Source organism: Dermacentor variabilis, chromosome 8 (genome assembly GCF_050947875.1).
Source record: "Dermacentor variabilis isolate Ectoservices chromosome 8, ASM5094787v1, whole genome shotgun sequence".
Classification (NCBI taxonomy): domain Eukaryota; kingdom Metazoa; phylum Arthropoda; class Arachnida; order Ixodida; family Ixodidae; genus Dermacentor; species Dermacentor variabilis.
This window is the reverse complement of record NC_134575.1, coordinates 11,564,904-11,589,345: the sequence shown is the minus strand read 5'-3', so window position 1 is coordinate 11,589,345 and position 24,442 is coordinate 11,564,904. Positions and strand designations below refer to the sequence as shown.

The 24,442-nt window shown below is 48.0% G+C and overlaps 1 protein-coding gene across 3 annotated transcripts in view; it reads right to left on the bottom strand.

The window, feature by feature from the left end:
* LOC142589618 (uncharacterized) overlaps positions 1 to 24,442 on the bottom strand; it is a 95,037-nt gene that overhangs the window by 21,687 nt on the left and 48,908 nt on the right. The gene's annotated exons all lie outside the window — the stretch shown is intronic.

Here is a 24,442-nt window from a genome sequence, read left to right as displayed (position 1 = left end):
AGACACGTGACGAACGCCACTGTACTGTCTATACGGCTCAGCGTGATAGAGCGTTCTTTAGGAGTGTTTGAACAGATGTAAATCCAACAGCATGTTTTCGCGAGCACTTGATGTGTGACAGTCAATTTCGTTGTCAAATAATAGATGCCGTGGTACTTTAATCCCAGAGGAAATTGTAAATTAGTTTGCAGAACGGTTGAGAGGTGAGCCTAGCTATAGCTTGCTAGGGCCTGCTATGCACTATACCAGACCAAAGGGGCGGGGAAAAATTATTAGTGATGACAATGACGATCAAAGAAGGGGGGCGTATATACAAGCCTAGAACTTTGCGGCGCCTCTAAAGCCTTGTGTCAGTGGCTTGTAAAAACGTCAGAGCTGCCCATTATAATTACGTACTGGATTCGCTTACGACGGATAAATAAGCACAGTTCAGGCTTTCAGGTGTTCATTCCTGCCTCAAGTGCACACTGAGCATCACTGCGAACGTGCAGGACAAACAGCGCAGGCATGATGTTCCAATGCTGAGTTTGAGAGCTCATTATACGCAGTCCCAGGCTCATGCCAACGGCGTTACTTGAAGCGCGAGCAAGAGAACTCTGCTTAGAAAGCCCGCTACGCGCATTACGTGGTAGCGCGATCAGAAATCGCTCTGTGGGCAGTTTCTGAGCATGTTGTAGTCCGAAATATGGGTTTTGGGGCCCGAATAATGCCACTGGTACAAGTTCAAGCAAAAGCGAAACTATACAACAAAATAAACGGTCATCGTTGTATGGGGTTTATCTGGATGGTAGAGAGGGAGAGAGAGAGGAAGGAGGGATAGGATAAGTGGGGACGTCAACCAGACTAGAGCACGGTTTGCTACCTTACACTGGAGGTAAGGAAAAGAGGGGATAGAACGAGGAAGAGAGGGAGAGAGCGAACACTGAGGGAGGATGCACAGGAGGGTTATAAATGGTCCCTCAGGCAGGTAAACTTCAAGGACTGCACGAGTGTGCAAATAGCTTTTTGCGCCAGTGATGAATGCCTGGACAGTGGCCCTCATCACCGAGTATTCATCGTTCGAGTATTCTTTACTCAGAAAATAGCCTGGAGTCCAGCCGGTTTAAAGTTGTTCAGAGCGACAGAGAGGCATTGGACGTCGCATTGAGGGCAGGTACACAGCAGATGTAGAAACGAGCACAAAAATAGCGTGGACGAGGAAGTGCACCAGCCAGAACTGTTTGTTGGCCGTGCCTTCGTCTATGTGTCTTCCTTTTGCGTGTGTTCTAATTTGCGGCAAAAAGTATGCACCATGCATACTCCATCCAAATATGTAGCGACTCGGCCAACAACGAACTTGCCCGTTTGCTTGTGCTTTTTTCATTACGTTGTTTACGTACGTACAGTGCGTGCCGGAAATATGGCCCCGTTACGACCCACTAATCCCAAGAGCCTTTGTCGTACGGAGATCGCGGCTCAATCGTGACCCCTTCGGATGTAGAAACAAAGTACTCAACTTTCTCTCCGGTCTTCCATCGAACGACGTCGTCACGTGGAAACGCCACGGACGCGCAGGACAAGAGACGCGCACGGTATTTAAGAGCGTGACACATGCCGAGACGTGCAGCCGCCGAAGTCGAGTGTGTGGCGGGCGCGCAAGGATGCCGCGGCCTTGCCATTAAGCGTCGCCCCCCGGTGAACTCTCGTTACACGCGATGCGCGTCGTCGGCGACGACGAATCGGACAGCCGCGGCAACATCGGTGTGTGTACGCGAACCTGGCTGCGGTCTCGCTTGTTGCGTGCAGTTGCACCGTGGGTGCCTCCGCGGTAGGGTGAACTCGGACGACCTGTTTTGTATCGCACGTATGCGAAATACTGACGTGGTTTTGCGGAGAATGCGTACAATTCGAACGTGGCCTCACCACGAGATTCCGTTAAAGTGCTCCGCCGCATCTGCCCCTTCCTTTCTTTCACCTTTCGCTTTGCTTAAGCCACGGTGGTTTCACCTCAGTCAGTTGATATTTAGCATGACAGGGCATGACAAACAGGCTTGCTGTTGGAAAAGTTGGTACATGACGTTTAGAAAAAAAAAATAAAGAGACAGTGCTAAACACGGAAAAAGAGGGTTGATTTGTCTCTCTTTCTTGTCCCGCAAAATAGTGCCAGCGTGAAATTACCCGTTGCATAACACGAAAACCAATTGTATGCATACCAGTTAGTATAACAGCATATAATTAACCGTTTCAGGAAAGCTTCGCTTCACATCGATTCAAGCATGCGCGCTGCATCGAATTTTTGTTTTAATCAAGTCAATTTGGAATCATTTATAAATTGTGGGATGCTGAAAGGAAGTACGCGCACAGCGAAAAAGCACTGGACGCACATTTGTATGACGGCGTCATTAACAGGAAACCGAAACAACGAACAAATCTAGTTTGCATAGCTCCGCACCACGTGCTACTTACAGACCGAATAACGAGATTGAAAGTGAGAAAGAAAAAGTAAACTCGCGGACGGCTTGGGATCACTGGCGTCAGCAGCTTCCGGCGCGCTGCACCCAACTGCGCGTAGACGGCGAACTCACGCGTTGACCCTGGCCTTCGGCGCGTGCGCAATCGTTGTCCGTTGTGGCAACACAAAAGGCGCGTCGCCGTCGTCTTTCAAAAACGAAACTCGTGTTGATTGCGCGCGCTGCCGGGCGCCTTAGAACAAAAGGCGCGGGGGTGTCAGCGTGAGAGAAGAGCGGAACCGGCAGGCCTTCCGCCAGCTCCGATGCGTTGTAGCCTTCGCGGTGTTCGCCGTTTCGGAGCGAGGTTTGGCGCGTTGGGGCAGTTCGCTTTCATCTCTTTGTTTCGCCTCGTCATTCCGACAAGAACACGCGCTTCGTTTTCAGCTGGTTTCCGCTAGATGGAAGCGACCGAAGAAGTCCAGTCATTCTTGCTGAGAAACTTGCACGTGAATGCGCGCAAGTTGGAAAGTGATAGACGACTTTCAGGATAGCGCGCGCCCTTTTCCGTGCAACGGCCGAATTGAGAAATCTGGAAGGAAAAAAGAAAAAGACATATCCATGCAATCGCGATAGGTGGTATTTGACCACTTATCGGCCAGTTGGGTAGGGCTGAATCACTAGCGTTTTGCGAGATAGCGACAACGTGGCCTAGAGCGCTCTTTACCTGAGCTGGTCAATCGCTTATGCTCTCTCAAGGTTAACAGTAATCTACGACTAATTCCGTTTCTTAGACAATCAAATGGAAGAACGTCCAAAGTAACACCGTCGGTTGGGAAAGATCTTTCTCGCGCATGCACAGAATATTTTTTGCGAATAGTTCATTAAATTTATGCTGATGGTAGATCGTCTTCTTGTGTTGAGTCATGCTCCCCCGCAGTTATATACTACATATAAAAATGCCCAGCAATCAACGGCAGTAAGGTTTGTGGTCACATTCTCGGCAACATTTAAGTGAACAAACAATAATGACATGAACTTAAGAGAACAAAGTGCATCGCTGAGGTACTACTAACAGCCTGAGGTACACGACGCAGTTATCTGAAAAGCGGAACTCCAGTAATAGCTAACGTCGCATGATGCCGCATTGAAACAACAACATCGCGGGATCGAATCCCCGATCAATCGGGATCGGGTCGGGATCGAAATGCAAAAGCGCTCGTTTGCTGTTCATTGGGTGCACGTTAAAGAACGCCAAGTCGCCGAAATTAGCCGGGAGTCCCCCAGTACGGTGTGCCTCATTATCATATCGTGGTTTCGGAACGTAAAGCAGCAGAATATATTCTTTTTAGAAAGAACGACTTCCTCGCAGTAGATATTTAGAGCATATGTGTTGAATAGCGCATTTCGTTTCTCCTTTATTCTCCTTTTATGATACTTCCTCATGCGGGCCCAGCAAAGCGCCTAACTTGACACTTGACCAAAGCGCGCTTCTGTAAGCGCAGGTGCACAAAGCACAGGACTTAGTGCACGGCGCGAGTTATTGTAGCACTGCAGTTGGCCATTACACGGCTTTCTACGGCACTGGGCACACGGTCCGCGTTTCTAAGCGACAAAGACCAGCAACCCCGAATGCCCGTTCACGCAGACTCATCCGTAACAGTGAGATGAGAAAGAAAAAAACAAAGTTAAACAAAGGGACGAGGGGGAATGTCCGGATTTGAAAAAATAGAAAGCGATATGGTTGGTTCAGGTGACAGCAACTACCGCGCTCGTTCGAGTAACCGAAGCGCGCTCATAATACGACGAAAGAAGACGCAAAAAAGCCTCTCTCTCTCGACACACGCCCGCCGCACAAGAAGCGAGGAACGGGGTAGCTTTGCTCCGTGGCTTCCGCCCCTGTTCCTCGGGGAGTCGCTGCTGCAGTGGTTCGGCGAATCGGCGGCTGCGACCAGGCGCCGTGCCTCTCGCGGTGCGCGTCGTTTCTCTCCCCCTGCTCGCGACGGACAGAGAATGGGCCCGCGGGGGACGTTGTCCTTCTGCGAACGAGCCAGCGGAGAAGACCGAACTGCACGCCCGCCAAGTCGACGGCGGGAAAGACCTTGAACCCCGCAAACAACGATGTGACCCTCCCGTTCGACGGCTTCCACCGAGCATTCGAACCGTTTCTCCTTGCCTTCTCCCCTGAGCGCCAAAAGATGAAGGCAAAAAGAAAAATTAAAAAAGAGAAAAAGAGTGAGCAACACTTTATCGTACTTGAGAAATAATGTATTCATCGAAATACTGAACAAAACTCAAAGCAAATTTGAAGAATGCCGATAAATAGCACAGAAAAAATAATAATAACCGCGTCGGCGAAGCACGGAAATCTTGACCCGGCGTGCAAGGGTCAACCGTTTGGTCGGACCGGTCAGCTCTGGAAAGTAGCCAGCGAACGGGGTACGCGCTAATGCAAGCATTTGCATGCAGCGGCAAACTGCTCTCTGTGGCCCCCGCGTGGATGTGGTATAACCGTATCAGCGCGGCCAAGGAGAAACAGTTTCGATGTTCGCGAGCTCTCGGGCGCCGCAGGTCGATTGGCCGTGCGTACCTATTTATAACTCGAGAAAGAGGGGGGCTTCACCCTTACCGCTGCGGTAATTTGAGCCTGCCCTACAGCGGGCGAATGAGAGATTGCGTGGCTTCCGCCTGCCGTCCGACCTTCCGGTGCTTCAGAAGTAATCGCACGTGCAATAATGTGCGTTGCTATGGCGCAGCAGTGTTCGTAACTACTCCGTGACTACACGTTCCGCTCAACGAGTCCCCGACTCTCCGTTTTGCCTCTAATTGTTTGTTGCAGATCAATGCGAGCCAATTCAAGGCGAGGGTCCGAACAACTTGTCGTTCGTGGCCTATCCTCCTACTGTGGTAACGCGTCACAACAAAATAAACCATCATCATCATCATCATACTATCTTCTTCTTCAGTTCGTCCACCCCTATGCCTTTTAAACCGTATCAGGCGAACCGGCAATCCTGTATCTTACTCGATTGTCGGTATAAAGACAAAAAAGATCGAGACCTTACTTTTTTTTCATGAGATGATTATTATATATAGGAGAGGTTGGCGCGTTTATGGCGGCACTGGCTACTCCTTGTCACTTCGCAAAGGAAATAAATATACGCAAAAAGCGTGAATATTGTGACAAATATGGCACTCAGTAGAACACCAGTTGTATTAAAACAATAGAGTCCAACTTCATGTACATGAATCACTAAGTTTCGTGCATGATTTCGGTACAAATACGCGTATATGAACTCAAATATTTTGAATGTCCAATACACAGAGAACACAATTAACTACACTACAAATACAGAACCCAACTAATTACACACAGCATAAAAAACACGATCACCACATAAATCAATCTTGAACACGTCTATATCACTCATTTAGCTTATTAGGATAAACTGAATTTTAATATTTCCCCAAAGTGTTTTTGTCCTCGAAAAGCTTTTTAAAGCAAGAAGTGCTCTTATCTGAAGTCCCGCTGTTGGCCATGGGCCAAGCATCTTCATTTAGGGTGAATGGTCTTCTATGTGAAAGCAACAAATTTGCTTGCAATACCTTTCGTGGTGAATCATATTTAGTGCACTCGAGGTGGAGATGATGCACATCTTCGTCTGTATGGCCGCAAGAAAACTGCGGACTACAGAGTGCCGCGTAAATGCAGTACCAAGCCGCAGCCTGTGCACTAATGTTTCAAATGTTCTGTTTTCTCTCAGATTTGACGGAGTTAATAGGCTTATACATGGGTCTATAAAGTATAACTTCGAGTTCTTAGATTACTGATCAAACCAGGTAGTTTTGCTGAGACGACAGGGTAACTGTCGCAGGAGCAGCGGGATTTCACTGCGCAAAAGAAGAAGATTAATTGTCGCTAGGTTATTGTGCGCCCGATTCACAGCTGCGTCCGCTGCAGTGTCACAAGGAATATTGCAGTGTCCGGGTAGCCTCTGAAATGCAATTACGTGATTAATTGCGCCTGCTTTTCTATGTTCTTTGAGCGTCTTATACAAAAGCAATGTGTTCAAAGAATTTTTCTTATTGCTTTGCAATATAGAGAGAGTGCCTTGCGAATCGCTAAAAATAATCCACTTTTTGCGCATTTTTTACTGATGTTATGAAGCGCAAGGCACACAGGATTGCAAACATGCAGTTCCGCCTCGGTGGAAGATAGCTGTAGCGCAAAATGTGGAATGACGAATGCCGAAGCCGAAGAATTCTTATGGCATGAATTTTATGGATTTTATGACAGTCCCGACATAGTTTTAACTGAACTCTGCGTTAATACTTTTTTTTTTCCTTTACTGCGAGCATGTGGCACGAGTGTCGGCGTAGTCTTGTTCCTCCTCGCTAGGCACGTACGTGCCGTGGAAGCAAAGAAATTGAAACACTGGTAGCGATAGCGTCAGCGTGGTTTCAGATAGCGAGCGAGGCTCGTGCGCCCTCTCGATCAATCATTCCCGGTCATGCGCGGGCCGTGTTCAGCTTGCAGTGGTACGCGAAGGCTTCCGTGTACAGCGATGCTCGTTAAGCGATCGTAACTGCCTGTTAGTTTACTCTCGGCCTACTATAGCAACATGTCTCATCGCAAAGTCCCGCACGTCGTTAGTTTGATTTAAATGCTTTTTCCGAGTGACATAACTGCCGCGAAAAAGGCACGCACACACGACGACACAAGTGTTTCTTTTAGCTTTTGTGTGTGTTTGTGCGCCTTTTCCGGCAATTATGTCACTCGGGAAGAAGCAACTAAGCCAAGAATACGTTCGGTTAATTGCTATTTCGTTTGCTTGTTTGTCACAAGACGCCTTCTCAGTTTTTCAGATGGCTGTACAGATGACAAATGGCGACATCGCAAAACCATTCTCCATGTCGAGAGATCGTGTCTGCTCTGCACATGCGCGGAATTTTTTGCGCCTTCACTATTTTTAAGACGAAAGCCTTCGATCTCTATGTTTCAAGGTCGCGTTATGAGGTACATAACATATCACGTGACTCAAGGAAGGCCGGAAGCGAACCAAAGCATGCCCAGCCATGTGTAAGAGATTAATAATAATTATCTAAGTTAATTAATGACTGATCAGTGGTTGGATTAAGTTTTATTAATGAGTATTAGGTAAATTAGGGTGATTAGTGTGGATTAAGGTCAATTGCAGTAGGTTTTACAGGGTTTTCTCCTTCGCGTCTCTTAGGCGATAGCTAAGGACACGTGCGAATTTTTGTCCCCAACATCCAGAAACATGCGCAATGAACGGGGGCTCCTTCAACCGCTTAGAGTAAAACATGCTCACATTTGGGCGTGCGTTACCAGTACTCCATTACCCAGAGGCACGCTATAGCCACATTGGAGTAGCGAATGAGTCAATGTTCTTAAGGGCTGCCGAGGGCGACAGCTCTGACTTTGCGACGTCTGACTTCATGTGATGGTACTGAATTTGAGAGTCGTTAGGAATATGCTCTAGTTGTTTGTTTCTTTTCTTTCTTTTTAATCGTGTTGACCGCCATGTCAACTGTGAATGGCTACCTATGAACTGTAACAGTAGTCCCACTGCAGAGCTGCTGAAATTCACGTCGTCGGCACAATTAACTCTAACAGCGATCAACCATTGCCTCTGTAGGTGACGAGTTCAGTGGCACTAGTGGCCCGGATTGACCACCCTTGCCTAAAGAACATAGGTGAGGGCACAAACTCTGCAGGAAATTGTCGTGCGGGGGATACAGCAAAATAGAGTGCAGAGGATATGGTCGTTTAAACCTTTCCATCATCGTCGATAGACAAAAAGAAAGCGCGCCAGACCCCCCTCCCCTCCCATGTATCTTGAGCAATATGTAGTGCAACTTTTTGCAAGCTGCTATAGGCACGTAAGGATCTGAGAAAAAGTCCCTTTCGAAGAAACGAGCGAGATCCTTAAACGCTTCCCTTGAATGTATGTACTTCTACTAGAACCAGCATGTTCTTGAAGTCACTCGAGTTTGTGGTTCCTGTGAAGATTTCACTACAGTTCTTTGCATCAGCAATGGGCGACACCAACAAGTTGTACAGCCGGCCGCAGTCTATACTTGCGCTAATTTAACCAAGGACAACTAAGATGAGAGCTTGCTTATATCCTCAACAATACCTCAGGAACGCTTCATGAACAAGCCAGAGCGGTAAGGTTATCTACGCCTTGCGATTGTATTTGCAATTCCGGGAAGAACCCATTAAGTAGGGCTGCCTTGAAGGCACGACAAACATAACGGGGAATACCAGAGTAAACTAACAATGCCTAACGTGCCATGAGGTTGAAAGCTGTAGCGTGGTATAGGTGACGTGATAAATAACGAAAAGATGCAATCAACCGGAGAACCAGAAATAATAATTGCGAGAAAAAAGGGGCGGTGTAACCTTCTGGGGCGTGGAAGGCGTAAGTCTCGGCACCCATCACGTTCCCGCACCCTTCTTCCTCTATAAATCTGCGAGCGGTGCGCGAAGCGATCGTTAATTGACGCTTTTAATTAGGCGCGGGGCGGCGCAGGGGGTGTCGGTGCCTGACACAACGCGCTCTCATCCATTAGCAGCTGCAGCAGCGTCAGCGGCGTCAGCCGAGGTGTGCGTTGTTCGAAAACGAGAAGAGATCCCGTCAAGACGGCGCGTGAACGCACCAGCTCTCTGGGTGGCTGTTGCTCCGGTGAAGGACCACCGCGTGGGATGACGGAAGACAGTTGGGCGTGATGCTCCGAGGAACGCCCCCTACAGCCTCCCCCCCCCCCCTTCCCCGTTCTCTGAATAACACCCAGTCCGTGTTGTGCACTGCGATGTGTGCTAGAGACCGCGCGGTCACCTTCGTAAACCGAGGGGCGTGGGATACTGTATAACTTTGTGACCTATAGCTTCGCTTGCATGCGAGTCAAGCTCGCCCAGAACAGACTGCGTAATTTAGCCAAGCCAACCACACTGTAGTATAATGTATTCGTGATCAGGTAAACAAGGTGGCGTGAAGTAACGAACCAAGAAGCGCTGTCCATTGGTCGATAAATAACCGACGGGGGTTTTACGTCCCGAATGTGCACACGCTGGGGGGCTTGAGGGACGCCGCGGCCGGAGGCTACGAATTAGCTTTGACCACCTGCGGCTCAGCAACAGTGCGCACAAATCTAACTAGACGGGCGTGTTCGTACTTAACTCCCGTCGGAACGGAGCCTTCGCAGCAGCGTTGAATCTAAACCGTGAGCTCCTCCTCAACAGGATCCAGTGTATACGCCACCAGTCACCGAGCCAGCCACTGCTCAAGTTGCTTTCCGTGCAATGACGCCAGTGCATTGATATCCCCATTTCTGGAGACGTCTCCGGTAAATCTTCTGCGAATTTATTGTTGTGGTGTCGCAGGAACCTCGCCGAAGGTATGCGAAGAAGGAATGCAGAAATCTTGCAGTGATCTAGTGGGCGCGAGAACCAAACAGTGTAGGTCTTGTGGGTGTTTATATATATATATATATATATATATATATATATATATATATATATATATATATAGTAAACGAGAAGAAAGGGGGTTAACCGAGGGGCCCGATTTTTATGTCATATCGTGAGATGGCTAATATACGTGAGACGACATGAGATCATCACAAGGCTTCTCATTATATATATATATATATATATATATATATATATATATATATATATATATATATATATATATATATATATATATATATATATATAAAAGACGAGTTGCAGCAAATCACAGAGGCAGCAACTCACTTGGACAAACTACAACTCACGAATACAAGCAGTGATCTTACGGGGCTGATATGTACTGCATAATTTATTTTCATTCAATACAGAAAAGCTTGCCGCCATATCATTTTGTTTAATAAAATTTTCTCTACGAGTTTTATGTTGCGATTCGGAAAGGTGGAAACTGCTGGACGCTGTCTATTGACAATTACAGTGCCCGAGCTGCTCTATTGATTTCTCTGTTTCGGCGAGTGACTCAAGGGGCAGTCGCCGAGCCCAACAGCGCAGCCAGGTGGTTCATATCCACCTCGTGACATCGTCCTTTACTCATTTAACGATTATACCCGTCGTGGTAGCTCTGTGCCTGTGGCCATCTGCCGGTAAGCAGGAGGTCGCCGGTTAGATACCTTGTCGAGGCGAACGCATTTCGACGAGTGCAAAATGCGAAAGAAAGAAATGCTCGCGTACATAAGTGCACACTAAAGTGCGCTGAAAGAACCCCCAGGCGGTAAAAATAAAAATAAATCCGGAACCCTCCACAACGGTATCCTTCGTAGCCCACCTTGCAGTTTCGACACATTAAACGACACACACACGCAAAATAACGATAACGATACAATGCTTGTGGACTATCCGGGGCGATAAAGTATAGTTTCAAAATTCATCTAAGTAAATCATTCGAGGGCGGCGGATGCGTTTCGTGTAATTCTGCGATCACGGCAGCACAGATACGGCAACAAATGGTGACTTCGTTGTCGATTTAGGTGCGCTCCCGCTCTGTTGATGCCCGACTGACGCACACACTTGAGTAGACACAGCAGTGTTTCTTCCTCTAATGACAAGGCTTTAGTTATAGGCTTACAGCTTCCCTGCTCGAGGGCAGCGAAACAAATTGAATCTGTACCCTGCAAGATGCGGTTCAATTGATTAGCGTGGAATCGTTCGGAACTCCCTAGAAGGAAGCCTATAGCTGTCGTTCGCGCTGAACGAGACCGTTCGTCCTTGGTCGGTTCTTTCGTAGAGCTGTATAGACATTCGATAAAGCGGTGGTAACACCTCTGGTTTTCGGGCTTATGCCCCAATCACGCGTCGCTGGGTCTCCGAGACACTCTAGCAAAAAAAGAAAAGCCTGCGGGACCTCCTCATCGCCCTGTACAGAATCGACGGCGTCTCCTCCGAGCAGCACCAATCTGTACATCCTCCCTTCGAGGTCGCTCTATCCTCCGCGGCGCACGCGGGGCGGACTGCGAATCGTTCGCACCGTCGAAGCCGACGCAGTAAAGCGCCAGGAAGGCGCGTCGAGGGCGACGAAGGTCCGCTGTTGTGCTACGTGCGGCAGCCTGCATCAACGGGCAACGCGTGTGTACACACGCACACAAGCAAGGTCCGACGCGACGCGTCGTCTCCTTTTGTCTCCGCTCGATAGCGCGTCGCGGGGCGCGTCTCCGCTGCCGTGCGCTCGATTCGTCATCTGGGCGTGCGTGGCTTGGCTCGCCTATATACGAGCCTGTGGACGCGCGCAAGCCGCTCGTTCGACGACGCTGATGGCTGCCTCGTCACCCCCGCTGCCTCGACGAAGCGCCGTGTTTATTCGAAGCCGTCGCAATGCGCGCCGCCGACGGCGACCTGAAGGCCACCGCAGTCTTCTTCTTCGCAAAGCCCTTCCTTCTTCACCACGTCGCCGTGAGAGCCCGGGTGAAGCTCCCGCTAGCTTGTCGCGTTCTTCATTTTCTTGCTACGAGGCGCAGGTCAGAAGCGCGTGGCGGGAACGCCGCGTTTTTTTCGCGCGTTTCCACGAGATGGAGGAGGAGGAGGTCCGTATACGGCGCGAGCGAACCTCTACACACCGTAACGCACCGCGTACCTGTGCGTTGTGCGCGAGCGCTAAAAGCGAACGCTATCAATGCGCGTCAAGGATGCCCGTCGTTGACAAACACGCCTCTCTCGACGAGGGTAGATCGATGTGCTCGTCAACGAGACGCGTGTTTTCGGCCCCGGAACGAAAACGCTGCGGTCCGTGGAGACGAGATGAAGACATTCCACGCGAAAACGAGCGCCCCTTGGTTAAGCCGACGACTCGTTCTGTCGATTGTAGAGAGAAAAAGGTAAACGCAAAGACAGGGAGATTAGCCAGACGACGGTAAACAGCCCGAATCCTTCTCGTCGGGGGGCTTTGATGCGTGCTTGCGTTGCGGGCTATAGCTACACGGCTCAGGTGTGCAGACAACCGCACGACGACGTTAGAGTCGGCAACTTGGCACAAGGCACGTGCGTGATGGCGGACGGTCGCAACGATTATAGCCGTAATGTTGAGCCATATCCGTAGACGACAGAGGGATGGCAATTGCTGCGTGGGATATCGGCACGTGACGCTCTTGACAGCTCGTTCTCTTTGATGAATGCTTGACTAGTAGCAGCGACGGGACGGTTTTCCCGATAGTTAAGTCACAGAAATGGAGACACAGAAGACTATCAAACTGACGCCAACGTCTGCTAAATAGGTCGCCGCATGCCAGTAATTACGGCAAACTCCAACTTCTCGCGTTAAACTTTTATGGCCACTTTTTTTTTCTTAGAACATACGTGTATAATGATTGCGAAAGATAGAGATATGCTGGCTGGCGCTGATATTTGGCGCTACCACAAAATATATGTCACTTTGTCTGTTAGCCTTGCCGAAGTCGATTACTTCAACTACTCTATCGATACCTATATACCTCAATAAGTCAATACTCTGTTTTCTTTCTTTTATTTTTTGGTTAGGGTTGAGTTGTTTTTTCGGCCAACATAGAAGTCTTCGTAACGTCAGGAAATTTTACACCATCTGTTCTTAAGTTCCCTGTGTTCCAGAAGTGATGCCTGCATTACATTTGAAGCGAATCCGTAAAAATCCCGACGCTCAAATCACTCGCTCTCATTCATTCATTCATTCATTCATTCATTCATTCATTCATTCATTCATTCATTCATTCATTCATTCATTCATTCATCCATCCATTCACTTTTTTCAACATCCCAAGGGCCCTAGTGGCATTACACAGAGGGAGATTCAACTGAACGCATATACGCAATTTCAAAACAATAAGAACCAGGGTATATGAACGTATTCTACCCATTGACGTGCACGGTATATCCAAACGCACGCGCTGCACCAGCCAAAAAAAAAAAAAAAGAAAGCACAAAACCTTCCAGCTGAATGCTTTCGTGCGTTTCTTCCTTTTTCTCCTATATCTTTTCCCCCGATATAGGCACTTTTGGCACGCGAAACAGACATCTATACACGCGCTTCGTGTACACACCCGTTAACACACCCACGCAAACTATACACACGGCTACTCAAAGAGGACCAGTTGTCTGGAGAAGGACTCTTGGGGTCGTTCGCGTGAAATTATACGAGTTTTATGCACGAACACGGTATTCATCGCCGGACATTTCTGCAAACGCAAAAAAATAATAACAAACGGGCAATAAGAGAAGAAACAGGAAAGGGGGTTGGAATTTTGATAACTCTGTCGCCGTCTGCAGAAAGGACGCGGCTTTCGATTCGAGCGAAGAATAACCTTGGCGTCTACACTATACACGCGGCGACGTGTTGCGCCGCTGCAATGAACGGGCAGGCCGCTGTTTGCACAGTATACGCGCACATTCTTCCTAGCCCGCTCATTCGGAATCGGCACGCAATCCAATCTTTCATCCGGGAGCGTGGGTACACGTATACTCCCGCAAGTGCGTCGTGTGTAGCGTAATCTCGGCTCGGAACATCCGAGCCAATGACTGACGTGCCGTATACGCAGGGTCTACGTTAACCATCTCACGTGTCTTTGGGAGAGAAAAGAAAGGAAGCCTTATTGGATGACTTCACTGTTCAGCCACGCGTCGTCGTCGGCGATTATTTTTCTTTCTTCTGCTTTTCTTTTCTTTTTGTCTTGCTGTTCGCCAACCCACTTGACGGCTTGTGTTTGCGCTGTCCGCTTCAATGCTCCTCAAACATGGATGTGTTTGTCGGCATAGTTGGATGTTGTAAGGAGTGCAGGCTATTTCTGTTGCCTATAAGATATGTTAGCATTGTAAATTAAGGCTGAACGCCTTCCGTTATCATTGTATCTACATTGGCGATAATCGAGAGAAAAAAACAGGCAGCACATTTTCTTGCAGTGTTACTGACTAATAACGATTGCCGATTTCCCATTCCCGAGTGCTGTTTTACAATTACATCTGTTACATCTTTAATGCACACATATATAACTTAAAGGCTTACACTGTAGCAGCTGCTATTTTCTCAGCAGTTTCTCGTGCGGAAAATGTATACGGTAAATCTTCGAGAGAGCAAAATATCAATGCATAAGAAGGTTTTCAAATAACTGTGTTTTGTGTATACAATGAGCCTTTCACAGCTTCGAAATGCAGTGTGCCGTGTTTTCGTCAGCGAACTTTACCGCGATTGTGTCGTTCGCCGTGGTTAACACCCAGTGCTCTTTCGAATAGACCGCAGTTGGTAATTGGCGCTGGTCTTGCGTTTGCTCTCGTCCCCATCTGTCCTGCGTCACTCAGAAATCACGTGACGTTGGCCATATTAATATCTCACAGTTTGCTGCCGCAGATGAAATTCCCGACTAGACCTTGAGATGCTCATGTTCGTGGTCACGTCGGATCATTGTGATTAAAGCAGGTTTCACTTGCAACGTTGCTTGGATGTGTTTCTTGTTATCGGGATGTTGTGTTGTTGTTGTTGTTGATTTTATTTAATCGAGGCAAGACAAGTGCGATGTACCTGCCTTATCGATGTACCAAACAAATCATTGCTGGTCACTCACCTGGACTACGTAGCGTGCCAGGCAATTGGCTAGGTTAACGTCACCAGCTCACAACAAAGTATTTCCGCATTTGTCGCTCAAAGCAATATTGGATCAATAGTACTTTAAACATTATATTGACTTAACCATGCAGCTCCAGACAATTTCGGACATTAAACTTTTTCTTTTCAGCCAATGACCGCGAGGCCGTTGGTGCAAGAACCAGCCCCACCTACCGTCCTCCCCGACCAGTGGAACGGCCGTGCTCGCTTTGTTGCGCAAGACCCATTAGGCCGCTTCCTCCTCGCCAATCGAGAAACGCGAGGAGCTTTCATCGCAAAGCTCTCTCTACAGATTCCGCCTTTCCGCTCGACGTCTGCCAAGAAGGACGCCACACAGAGAAGACGACGACCTCCTCGAGGTTGTTGCATTCGTACAGAGATTCCTTATGCTGAGGTCGCCCTTTCCAATCGGCCCTTTTAATCTTCCATCGCACAGGACGCGTCATCTGACTACTGTGTTGATTGAACACCGCCGAAGATGGAAGGACGCGCTGAAGCCGTATTCTCGAAGCCGCGAACAGTGTGGCGCAATGACGGGCACTTGTGAATCGTCTGCTTGCCAAGCGCGTTCTCTGTGGTCAAGCATGGAAATCGTCTGGTCTTCGGCCGACGCGTGGTCTCCTGCGCTTGGTTATTCACGCTCACAGCTGCGTATAAGTGCGCTCGTAGTGCCCCACTTGTAGCCTATACAGAGTTAGCGTTGGCCCTCTGAGAAGCTGACGAATTCGCCGCTATGAAACGTTTTCTGTGGACCGGAAAATATATGCAGGAAACCGAACGAAATCCAGGGTATTAGTCCATATGAGATGCTTAGCACACATAACCGGAACGATCGTTAAGAGAGAAAATGAATTCCAGGCGAACAGAACCGTGCATAGAGTGTGTGGTAGCGGGCGGCAAGGAATCAGATGGAGTCAAGAGAGCCAAATTTGGTACACCGATAGCTTTGCAATGGTGAGCTGGGCTCAGAGCAGACAACAGTATACATCGAGCTTTGGGATAGGCTTGCGTAAAGTGACATATCGTTTTTAAGATGTTGAGGCGTCTAAGCGTAAGTTACCGCCGACGTAAGCCAATCAGGAGCGCAACGCGAACGCGTGTATTCCTACGGCGCCGGTGCCAGCGCGTCAAGACGTCGTCTGCTCAGTCTTGAGCGCCAGGAGACGCCTCGTTGATAGCCTTGGCTCCAGCGCCAGCTTATTGTGAAACGGACTGTAATTAGGGCTGAAGATGAAGCATATGATGGTGGAGGTGATGATGACGAATGCACTTGGCAATTACCAACCGCATTTCCGTGCGGACACTTCTATCAATCCGACGCTCTGTCAGATAACGCCGGTTGTAGCTCGCAGAAGGCTGCGAGAAAAGACTATAGCTCAGAAACATCCGTGTCTTTCGTGTGGTCGTCGCCCCGGCTTCTGCCACTTTCCGAGTGTGAAGGCCCCCTGAAATGCGGTTCTCAATCCCTCAGCCCTCGCCAAAATCGAGCCAGCACCGCAGTAACGCCTTCAACGGTGTGAAAAGGCATGGACGCTAGTTGAAACTGCGTGTGCGCTTTCTTCTCGCCAAGAGCGTCTGGGGCGGTTCCACCTTGCTCATCTCCATCAGACTCGGCTACCGGACGCAGCGCAAAGCCACTTTTTCTCCACCGTCTCCCTCAGTTCTTTATTTGTTCTCATTTTTTCTATGCTCCATACGTGCACCAAACTCTCTCTAACTCTCTCTCTCTTCTACATTTCTGTTTCTTCTTTTTAATTTTCTGCGCAATGGTAGCGCCGTCTTCCGTCTGTCTCGCTCACGTGTGCAACTCACCATAGTGTGTCGTTCTCTTTCAATCCACGCCGTGTTCGTCTTGTCTTTCTTTCTCTATCGAACACCAGTAGCTGGGTGGGTGGAGACTTGTGCCTGTCAAACCTTTCACATGTCTTACGTTGTTACTGTTTTTGTTTTCCTCCCTTGATTCCCACTGAGTTACCATGCGCATTGCCTCTGAAGGACGCGCTGTGTCTGGGATTGAAATGCTCGGGAAGCTTGCCCTTCTTACAGCAACATCCATTGTCATTCAGCGCGCTTCCTGTACGTGTAGCAGCACAGAAAGCATCAAATGCAACAACGATGCGAATGAATCATTTTGAATGATCAAGAGCATGGAAGAAGGTTGCAATGAGCCTAGCAAACCAAGACTTAGACAAAATAATAGAACATGCACTTGATTAGAACTGGTTCTTGACATAATTGGTACTTACTAAAAGACACATTGCTACTAAAAGGACACAAACAAAAGGATAGGCACATTGACGACGACGTGGACACTATAAGACATGTAATGGATTGATGTGGACAAAATAAAGTGCGGGAAGGATAATTCAATGCTAAAGAGAGGTGCGCCTGCTGTATAGAAGAACAAGAAAAGGGTGTGGAGTATCGCAGCTCACATTTATTAGTGAATAATTGGTATACCTGCTAGGTAGCAGTCACACTAGCAAAGCTCTTGTAGTAAGACGTCGCGAAAAAATGTGGAGAAGCATCATTGCACTGAGAGAAAAGGAAGAGTGAGTCGGCGGCAATGCACATTTCTGTGCCTGAACGTGGAGCTCTGTAACAGGGCTGGGCCTCAGATGTTTCTCACGCTGTGTGTGTGTGTTTATATTTGTCATTTCCTAACCCTGAACATTTAGCTTTGTGAGCAGTTCTCTTAATTTATATGCGTTCGGCACTCAGCACAATTGAAATCTGAAGTTCATTATTTGCATAACTATCGAGGTACAGAAAGAGAAAGCTCTTGAGAGACAGAACGTCCCCAGAAAACATGACGTGGAAGTAACTTATTAAGTGGTAGCAGGGAACAAAGCAGTCGCACTGAAACTGATAAACAAAATATCACAACCACAAAAGCAAAGTATGAGGAGGCGACAAATTGTGGCACATAACGACTAATAGTACCTAACGGCTGCTTATTTGTCACTGTTTCGGAAGATGCAAATACGAGGCGTATTAAGAGAAAGGTAGTGCTGTTGCTTCTGTGAATCTGTTCTGTGTGCTCATTTTCTTACTTCAAATGCTGTGACCCATTCCGGGCACTTACAAAAAGGTCGGTATTTTAACAAAGCCAATGCTCACAACCAGCAACAGTTCAAGCAACGAGCAAGCTAATAACATAGAATGGGCATAATTACAGAGCAAGCGCTTCAATATCACTGCGGACAGCGCTCACGCACGATGAAAAGCAGCTTCGGAAATTTATTATTACTTCCCTGTTTCTTTTCTCAGTTGCACGGAATATAAGTTTCTCCCGTCCAACACGAAATTTGGACCGAGAAATCGTTAACCTATAGCTATTTTTCTACGCCCATTGCTGCTGCTTCTTCTAAGCAGCTATATCCAGTATACCTGAAGTCAACGCGATAGATGCATTGGGACATACGCACGATGGAAAGGCAGAAGGCGCAGTCTGTTATAAAATCGAAAAATACATAAAACGCAGACGAAGTGCGCCGTTGGGGATGAGCACTACGCGTCCGATAGAGGCAGCCTTTGATTCCGAATGACAGCACGCCGAGAGACAGGGCAATTAAAACCGTTAGCACCCCCACGTTGGGAGGCCTTGACACGCACCGAACCTTGCCTGTCGAGATAAGTCGGGGCATAGCGTCTAATGCCCCGTAGCCGGCTAACCTCGCCTGACAATAAATAAATAAATAAATAAATAAATAAATAAATAAATAAATAAATAAATAGTAAGAAGAGAAACAAGGACAGAAGGAAGGAAGGAACGACTGCAGCTTGATTTAGGGCTCGTTGAAGAAAAATATTGAAAATAGTTACTCAGCAAGAGCTCATACGAAGGCGAAAGACCTCACACAGTACCATGCGTATTCCTGCTCTTTTTTGTTCTTTCATTGATCTTTCTTTTTTCCGAGCTCTTGGGCTACAAAAAATCATGTCTTACAGCAAATACAATCGGCGCGAAAAGCTTAAGGCCTGCGGGACATAAAAATATGAAGTCTGAACATTATCGCAGTGTCGGCACACTATTAGTGTTCTGAGCTTGTAAGCGAACAACAGTGTTGCGCAGTTCGACTTGGCTATGGTCACAGTACTCATAAAAAAAAAAACACTTTTTTTTTGCATTTGGTGGTTCGTAAATTTTTGACGCAGATTGTAAGTGCCGTTTCAATACTGTACGAGTGTGATTTACCTTTGGTTATGAATCCTTACAGCGCAACTATTTCTTTAGGGCAAGGTCGACGTTAAGGGGTTATGGCGATTCACGGCGTGTGCGCCGTTCAACCGCAGACTTACAATAAGGCGCAGTTTACCGACGCGAAGAAAAATCATGTGCTGAAACGAAGAAGCGAAGAGAACGCTTAGTCGAATGTACTTGGCTCGAAGGGGACGCTTCAATCAAGCTTAACGCTACAAAAAAGAGAGAGAGGGTGGGAGGGGATAGAGTAGATATCCTGCCTTTGCTGTCTGTCGGTACGTAGCAACATTTATGTACATACTCTGCAAAAGCAAACTAACAATAATAAAAAAAGAACTCTACCAAGGAATCAGTATTGATGTACAGATTTAGGTTCTACGCTTTTGTAATTTTAATTTCTGGTGGCATGCTTTAATTGTCGTTTCATTTCTTTATGTATTACAGAGCAGTTAAAATTCATTAAATGCTGGGGTTTTACGTGCCAAAACCGCGATTGATTATGAAGCATGCCGGGGTGAGGGAACTCCGGATTATTATTTTTCTTTTTTTACCTGGTGTTCTTTAACGTGCACCCAATGCATGGTACACGTGTGTTGTTGCATTTCGCCTCCATCGAAATGCGGCCACCGTGGCCGGGATTTGAGCCTGCGACCTCGTGCTTAGCGGCGCAACGCTAAAGCCGCTAAGCAACTGCAGCGGGTCAATTATAAGGCAGTGATAAGATGGCATCGCATACTACGCCTCCTAATCTCGTTCTTGAATTACAATCGTTTCCTCCTGATTTTGGTGTTACAAAGGGCAATTTTTTTTCTTCGCCTGCGCCCCTGAGCCAATCAATGCCTGACTTGCACGAACGACATTTACAGGATGCTATCAAATAAGTAAGGATCAAGCGATTGCATGCAGACTACTATCTGCCACGAAACCTTCGTGTTGCACGCAGCAAGGGCGATGACCTTTGCGGCGGGCCCGGCTTGTGACGCTCGAATGGTCCCCGCAGCCTAGACCCGTAACAATAAATTCACTCCGACGAACCAATTCCGCATACACCCAAGGAATGTGTCTCAGTAAAACTCCAAAATTTACGATGACATGACACAAAGTATTAAAACAAACTAATCCAGCTTACAACTGCCACGTCGAAGTCTAATCTATGCGAGGCCTGTCGGAAGCAAGAATCAAGGGCAACTTACCTACAGTGCCGCCTAGTGCCGCTTAACGTTCCCCAAGATTATCGTCTGTTACCATCTCGTTTCCAGCTCGGCGAGCATGGAATACCGTTAGAGAAGCAGGCAAGAGCAAAGAAAAGCAATAAACCTAAATTTAAGTGCACCGTTGGCCAGCCAGTGGGGGGGGGGGGGGGGGCAGGCGGAAGTGACCCTCAGCTGGAATGACGCCGATGCGGCCTTAGTATGGACAAGTTCGAGGTTACTTAAGCTATCGCTGCGGAATCTGGAATCGCACGCTGGAGAGAGGCAGCCACAAGAAAAGAATGCGACAAGGAAAAGAAGAAAGATGATAGGAAAACGGACGATTACGGCCGAGCCCACGCAAGTTCGGTGCAGAGAATCAGGATCGGGAGACGCCGGCAAACGTTACTTGAGATCCCTCGCTTCTCTGTGAACGAGTGGGAGGACGTACTGGGCGCTTCGTCTGATCGCGCCGTATCATGAAGACTGCGTGATGCGGATAAAGTAATAACACGTCTCCTACCTCCTGTACGAGTCGCATGAATGATTCTGTACTTCGCTGCTGTTCGAAGAGAAGGACCGAGGTAGTACGCAATCACTCAGGAAGTGCATCTTGAGTGCGGGGCCAGGAGCCGGGCCTATTGCACCAACCCAAACTTTTTTGTTTGTTATTATGAAATCAAGGCTTACTTTGCTATATTATACGGGGCTGGGGGAGGGAGGAGGGGGGGTCGGCCCTCAGAGTTGGGGGGAGGGGCAGTGCCCACTGCAGGGGAACCTGGGGGAGGAGCGGTGCCCCTTCTTTACTGTCCCTCCTCGGTCTATACTAGTGCCGAACCGTAGTTACCAACAAGACCACGCGAAGTATTTGTGTGCATAATCAGCCTTAATTAAACTAACCTAAACGCGACTCGTCTATCGTAACTAACAGCTAAGCACATTAGTATTTCTGCATGCCATGCCAGAATACGATCTAGCAGCAGTGGCACATCGTGCTGGAGAGTGTCTGGCCCTCAACGCGCAGTTTTTAATTGCTCGTGAATGCTGTTTGACAATTGCCAGCCGCCTTTGTTAACAGCACGCCCAAAACCAAAATTGGCTGGCTCTATGAGAATAGTTGACATGACCGTAGTACATGACTGTAGTACATGACCGGGGTAGTTGGAGAAGTATGGGAGAGGCCTTTGCCCTGCAGTGGGTGTAACCAAGCTGATGATGATGATACGAATAGTTCTACAGCGTAAGAACTTTTTATTGCTGAAGTTCTCGCGTTAGATCTGTTCGCACGATCAGATGCCGGCCAATCGTGGCATTAGGCATGTTATTGGAGAAGGCGGCCAGCCGACGCTAACTGGCGCTAACGAGCGAAAAGCTTTGTGATTTCGAGCCCCGAAGTTTCGACGTACACGTGTGTCGCGCCTATTGCCCCGGTGCACAGTACTAGTGGCGTGAGTGACGGTGGCGGGTGTGCTCAGCTGATCGCTCGGAACGGAGCGGAGTGGCGCAGTTTCGACGAAAGCCAGAGGAACGATCAGAGAGGAGGGAGTCACGGGAGGAGGAAGAAGATCTTGTCCAGTGAGAGGAGGGAAGGGAAGGGGAGGGGGCGATTGACTCGCGAGCAACGCGAGCGGCGAAAGTGGATCGGCCACACCAAAGCACACCAGACATGTCGGGGGAGAGAAGAACGCAACACGGCGGCGGCGACGTCGCGGACGTGACCCGAATGCCGAGTTGAGCGGACGACTCGTCGATTATGTCAACAGCGCTTGGCTTGGCTTGACTTGCGGGGGGAGGGAGGGCTTCCCCCCCCTCTCGCGTACAACGCCTATTATACGCGGTATACGTGCGAAGAAGGCGGCAGGCCGCCGGACCGGTCGTCGACCCAGTGCACTATCTTGAACGACGACGCCGACGCGCTGGCGTTGCAAAGCAGATACTTTCTCCGCGTGGTTGCGCGAGTGTTTACAAACGCGCAAACCGGGCCCCGCGAAAGACGGCGACGACGCAATTCCATCCGGGACTTCCTGTTTTGCGGCGCACCTCTAATTTAAGGACGGCCGCGTGAGACCGGAGGAATGTGCGGTCCTTTCGAAAGCGTCGTTCGAAAGAATTAAACGGATCACGAGGCGTCGATAGTGGATTTCACCCGGACGCGTTAGCTCATCGTTGGAACATCGCGACGATACGGGACTTGCGGAGATGCAACGTCAGCACTGACTATCAACTGAAGTATTCAAATGAAAACAGAATACTAAGGCTGGTCGCTATAGCCTAGCATGCAAAGCAACGACAACAAAATCGAGTCAAACGCAACACACCACTGCAGCTTCAAGATCTAGAGCCTCCTATATGACTTGACATTTCTAGAAATAATATTTCTCTTCTTGACACAGCGATACTGAGTTCGCTTATACAACAAACTGATTTCTCTATAAGGTGAATGTCTTATTTATTTCGCATATTTGCTGGTGTCGATGCTTTCGCAAGATGACAGTAATATTAAAAAGTAAAGATGCGCATCCACATTTACGACTAGGCGTGATAAACATGCTTATGTATTATTCTTGACCGGATTTTTGTGCTCGTTAAGGCGCACATTCATACGTGTTAACCTCAAGTTTCTCCCCAGTCGCTTGTTGCATCCGTTGCAGAAACAACGCATACCACTGCTTAGTATGCCACTCTTCAATTCAATCAAGCCAACTAAGCGTAATTAGGAGACTGTTTATGAAGCTGTGTACATCAAGACGAAGCTAAGTGACAAGAATACATACACGGGTGCTTCATGTATATGTATATTTAATATTGTCATCTTGTTTTACGAAGCTTCACAAGTGAATTCGTATTAAGTCACCCATCTACCTATTCTACCGGTGTATAATCGAGAGGCGCCGGCTCAAAAGGTGGTTCAGAATTACGACAGCTAATTCACGAAGTGGCTGCTTAGTGAATGGTTATCGAGATAGCGCTGAAGAAGGACATGACATCAGCGATTTGAGTGCTGCGGAAATTCGTTACGAGGGGTTTCCGTCGAAAATTTTGGCGTTTCTTCTAATCATAGAAGGAATTTGGAAACGAGCGTGCGTGGTCATTAGAACAGAAAACATCGCAGTTTGTGCACTTTTCAAATTGAAAATTTTCTTTGTGAAAGGCAAAGGCTTAGAACAAAACTGAAAATGTCACGTGCGGGCATCGACTACAAACTCATTGTCATTGAAGTAAATACAAAAATATGAGAAGAGAAACGTTTTAGAATGCAGAGTAAGATGCTGCTGTTTGTAGATAGCCTTCCTCGAGCGCGAGGGGTAATATTATGAAGTAACAAATTCCAAGTTACTCGCAACAATGTACGCCAACATTATTTTTTGAATTTTTATTTTAGTTTGCCAGCGTTTCAATTTTCTTTATTTTGCGTTATTTTAGTAATGATGTGTATGGAAACTCAAATGAACAACCTGTCATAAAGCTGTTCTCTCACACGCGAGCTACTTTGCTTGTGCATGAAGACACCAGCGAAAGTAACTTACAAAATGAACTACATAAAGAGAGAGAGAGAGAGAGAGAGAGAGAGAGAGAGAGAGAGAGCGAAAAATAACTAATTTTTGGTAAGAATTGTCGAAAACCCTGAAGAAACTGTGAAGTTTGACGATAAATACTTAGGCGCGGCGCCCCCGAGCGCTACAGCAACGAACAGCATCAGACATGACGAGAACAATTTGCTTTGTGGATGTATTTTTCCATCGAAGTTGTTTTAACGTCGCATGGTTGTCGAGTGTATTGACATACTCCACGAAAGGGAGTTCATCGAAATATTCAAGCTTTGTGCGAATTGTCCCACGCTGGGCGGCGGGTTCGCACGAGCGACGCTCCAATTGCTGTAACCTCTGACACGCCCGGCACTTTATCGATAATTTCTAGGTCGGCGTCGAAGCCTCGGCGTGAATGCAGTTGAATGCACCCGGGCGCGCCGAGTTTTTGACGGAACGCGACAACAGAGACGCCGTGACG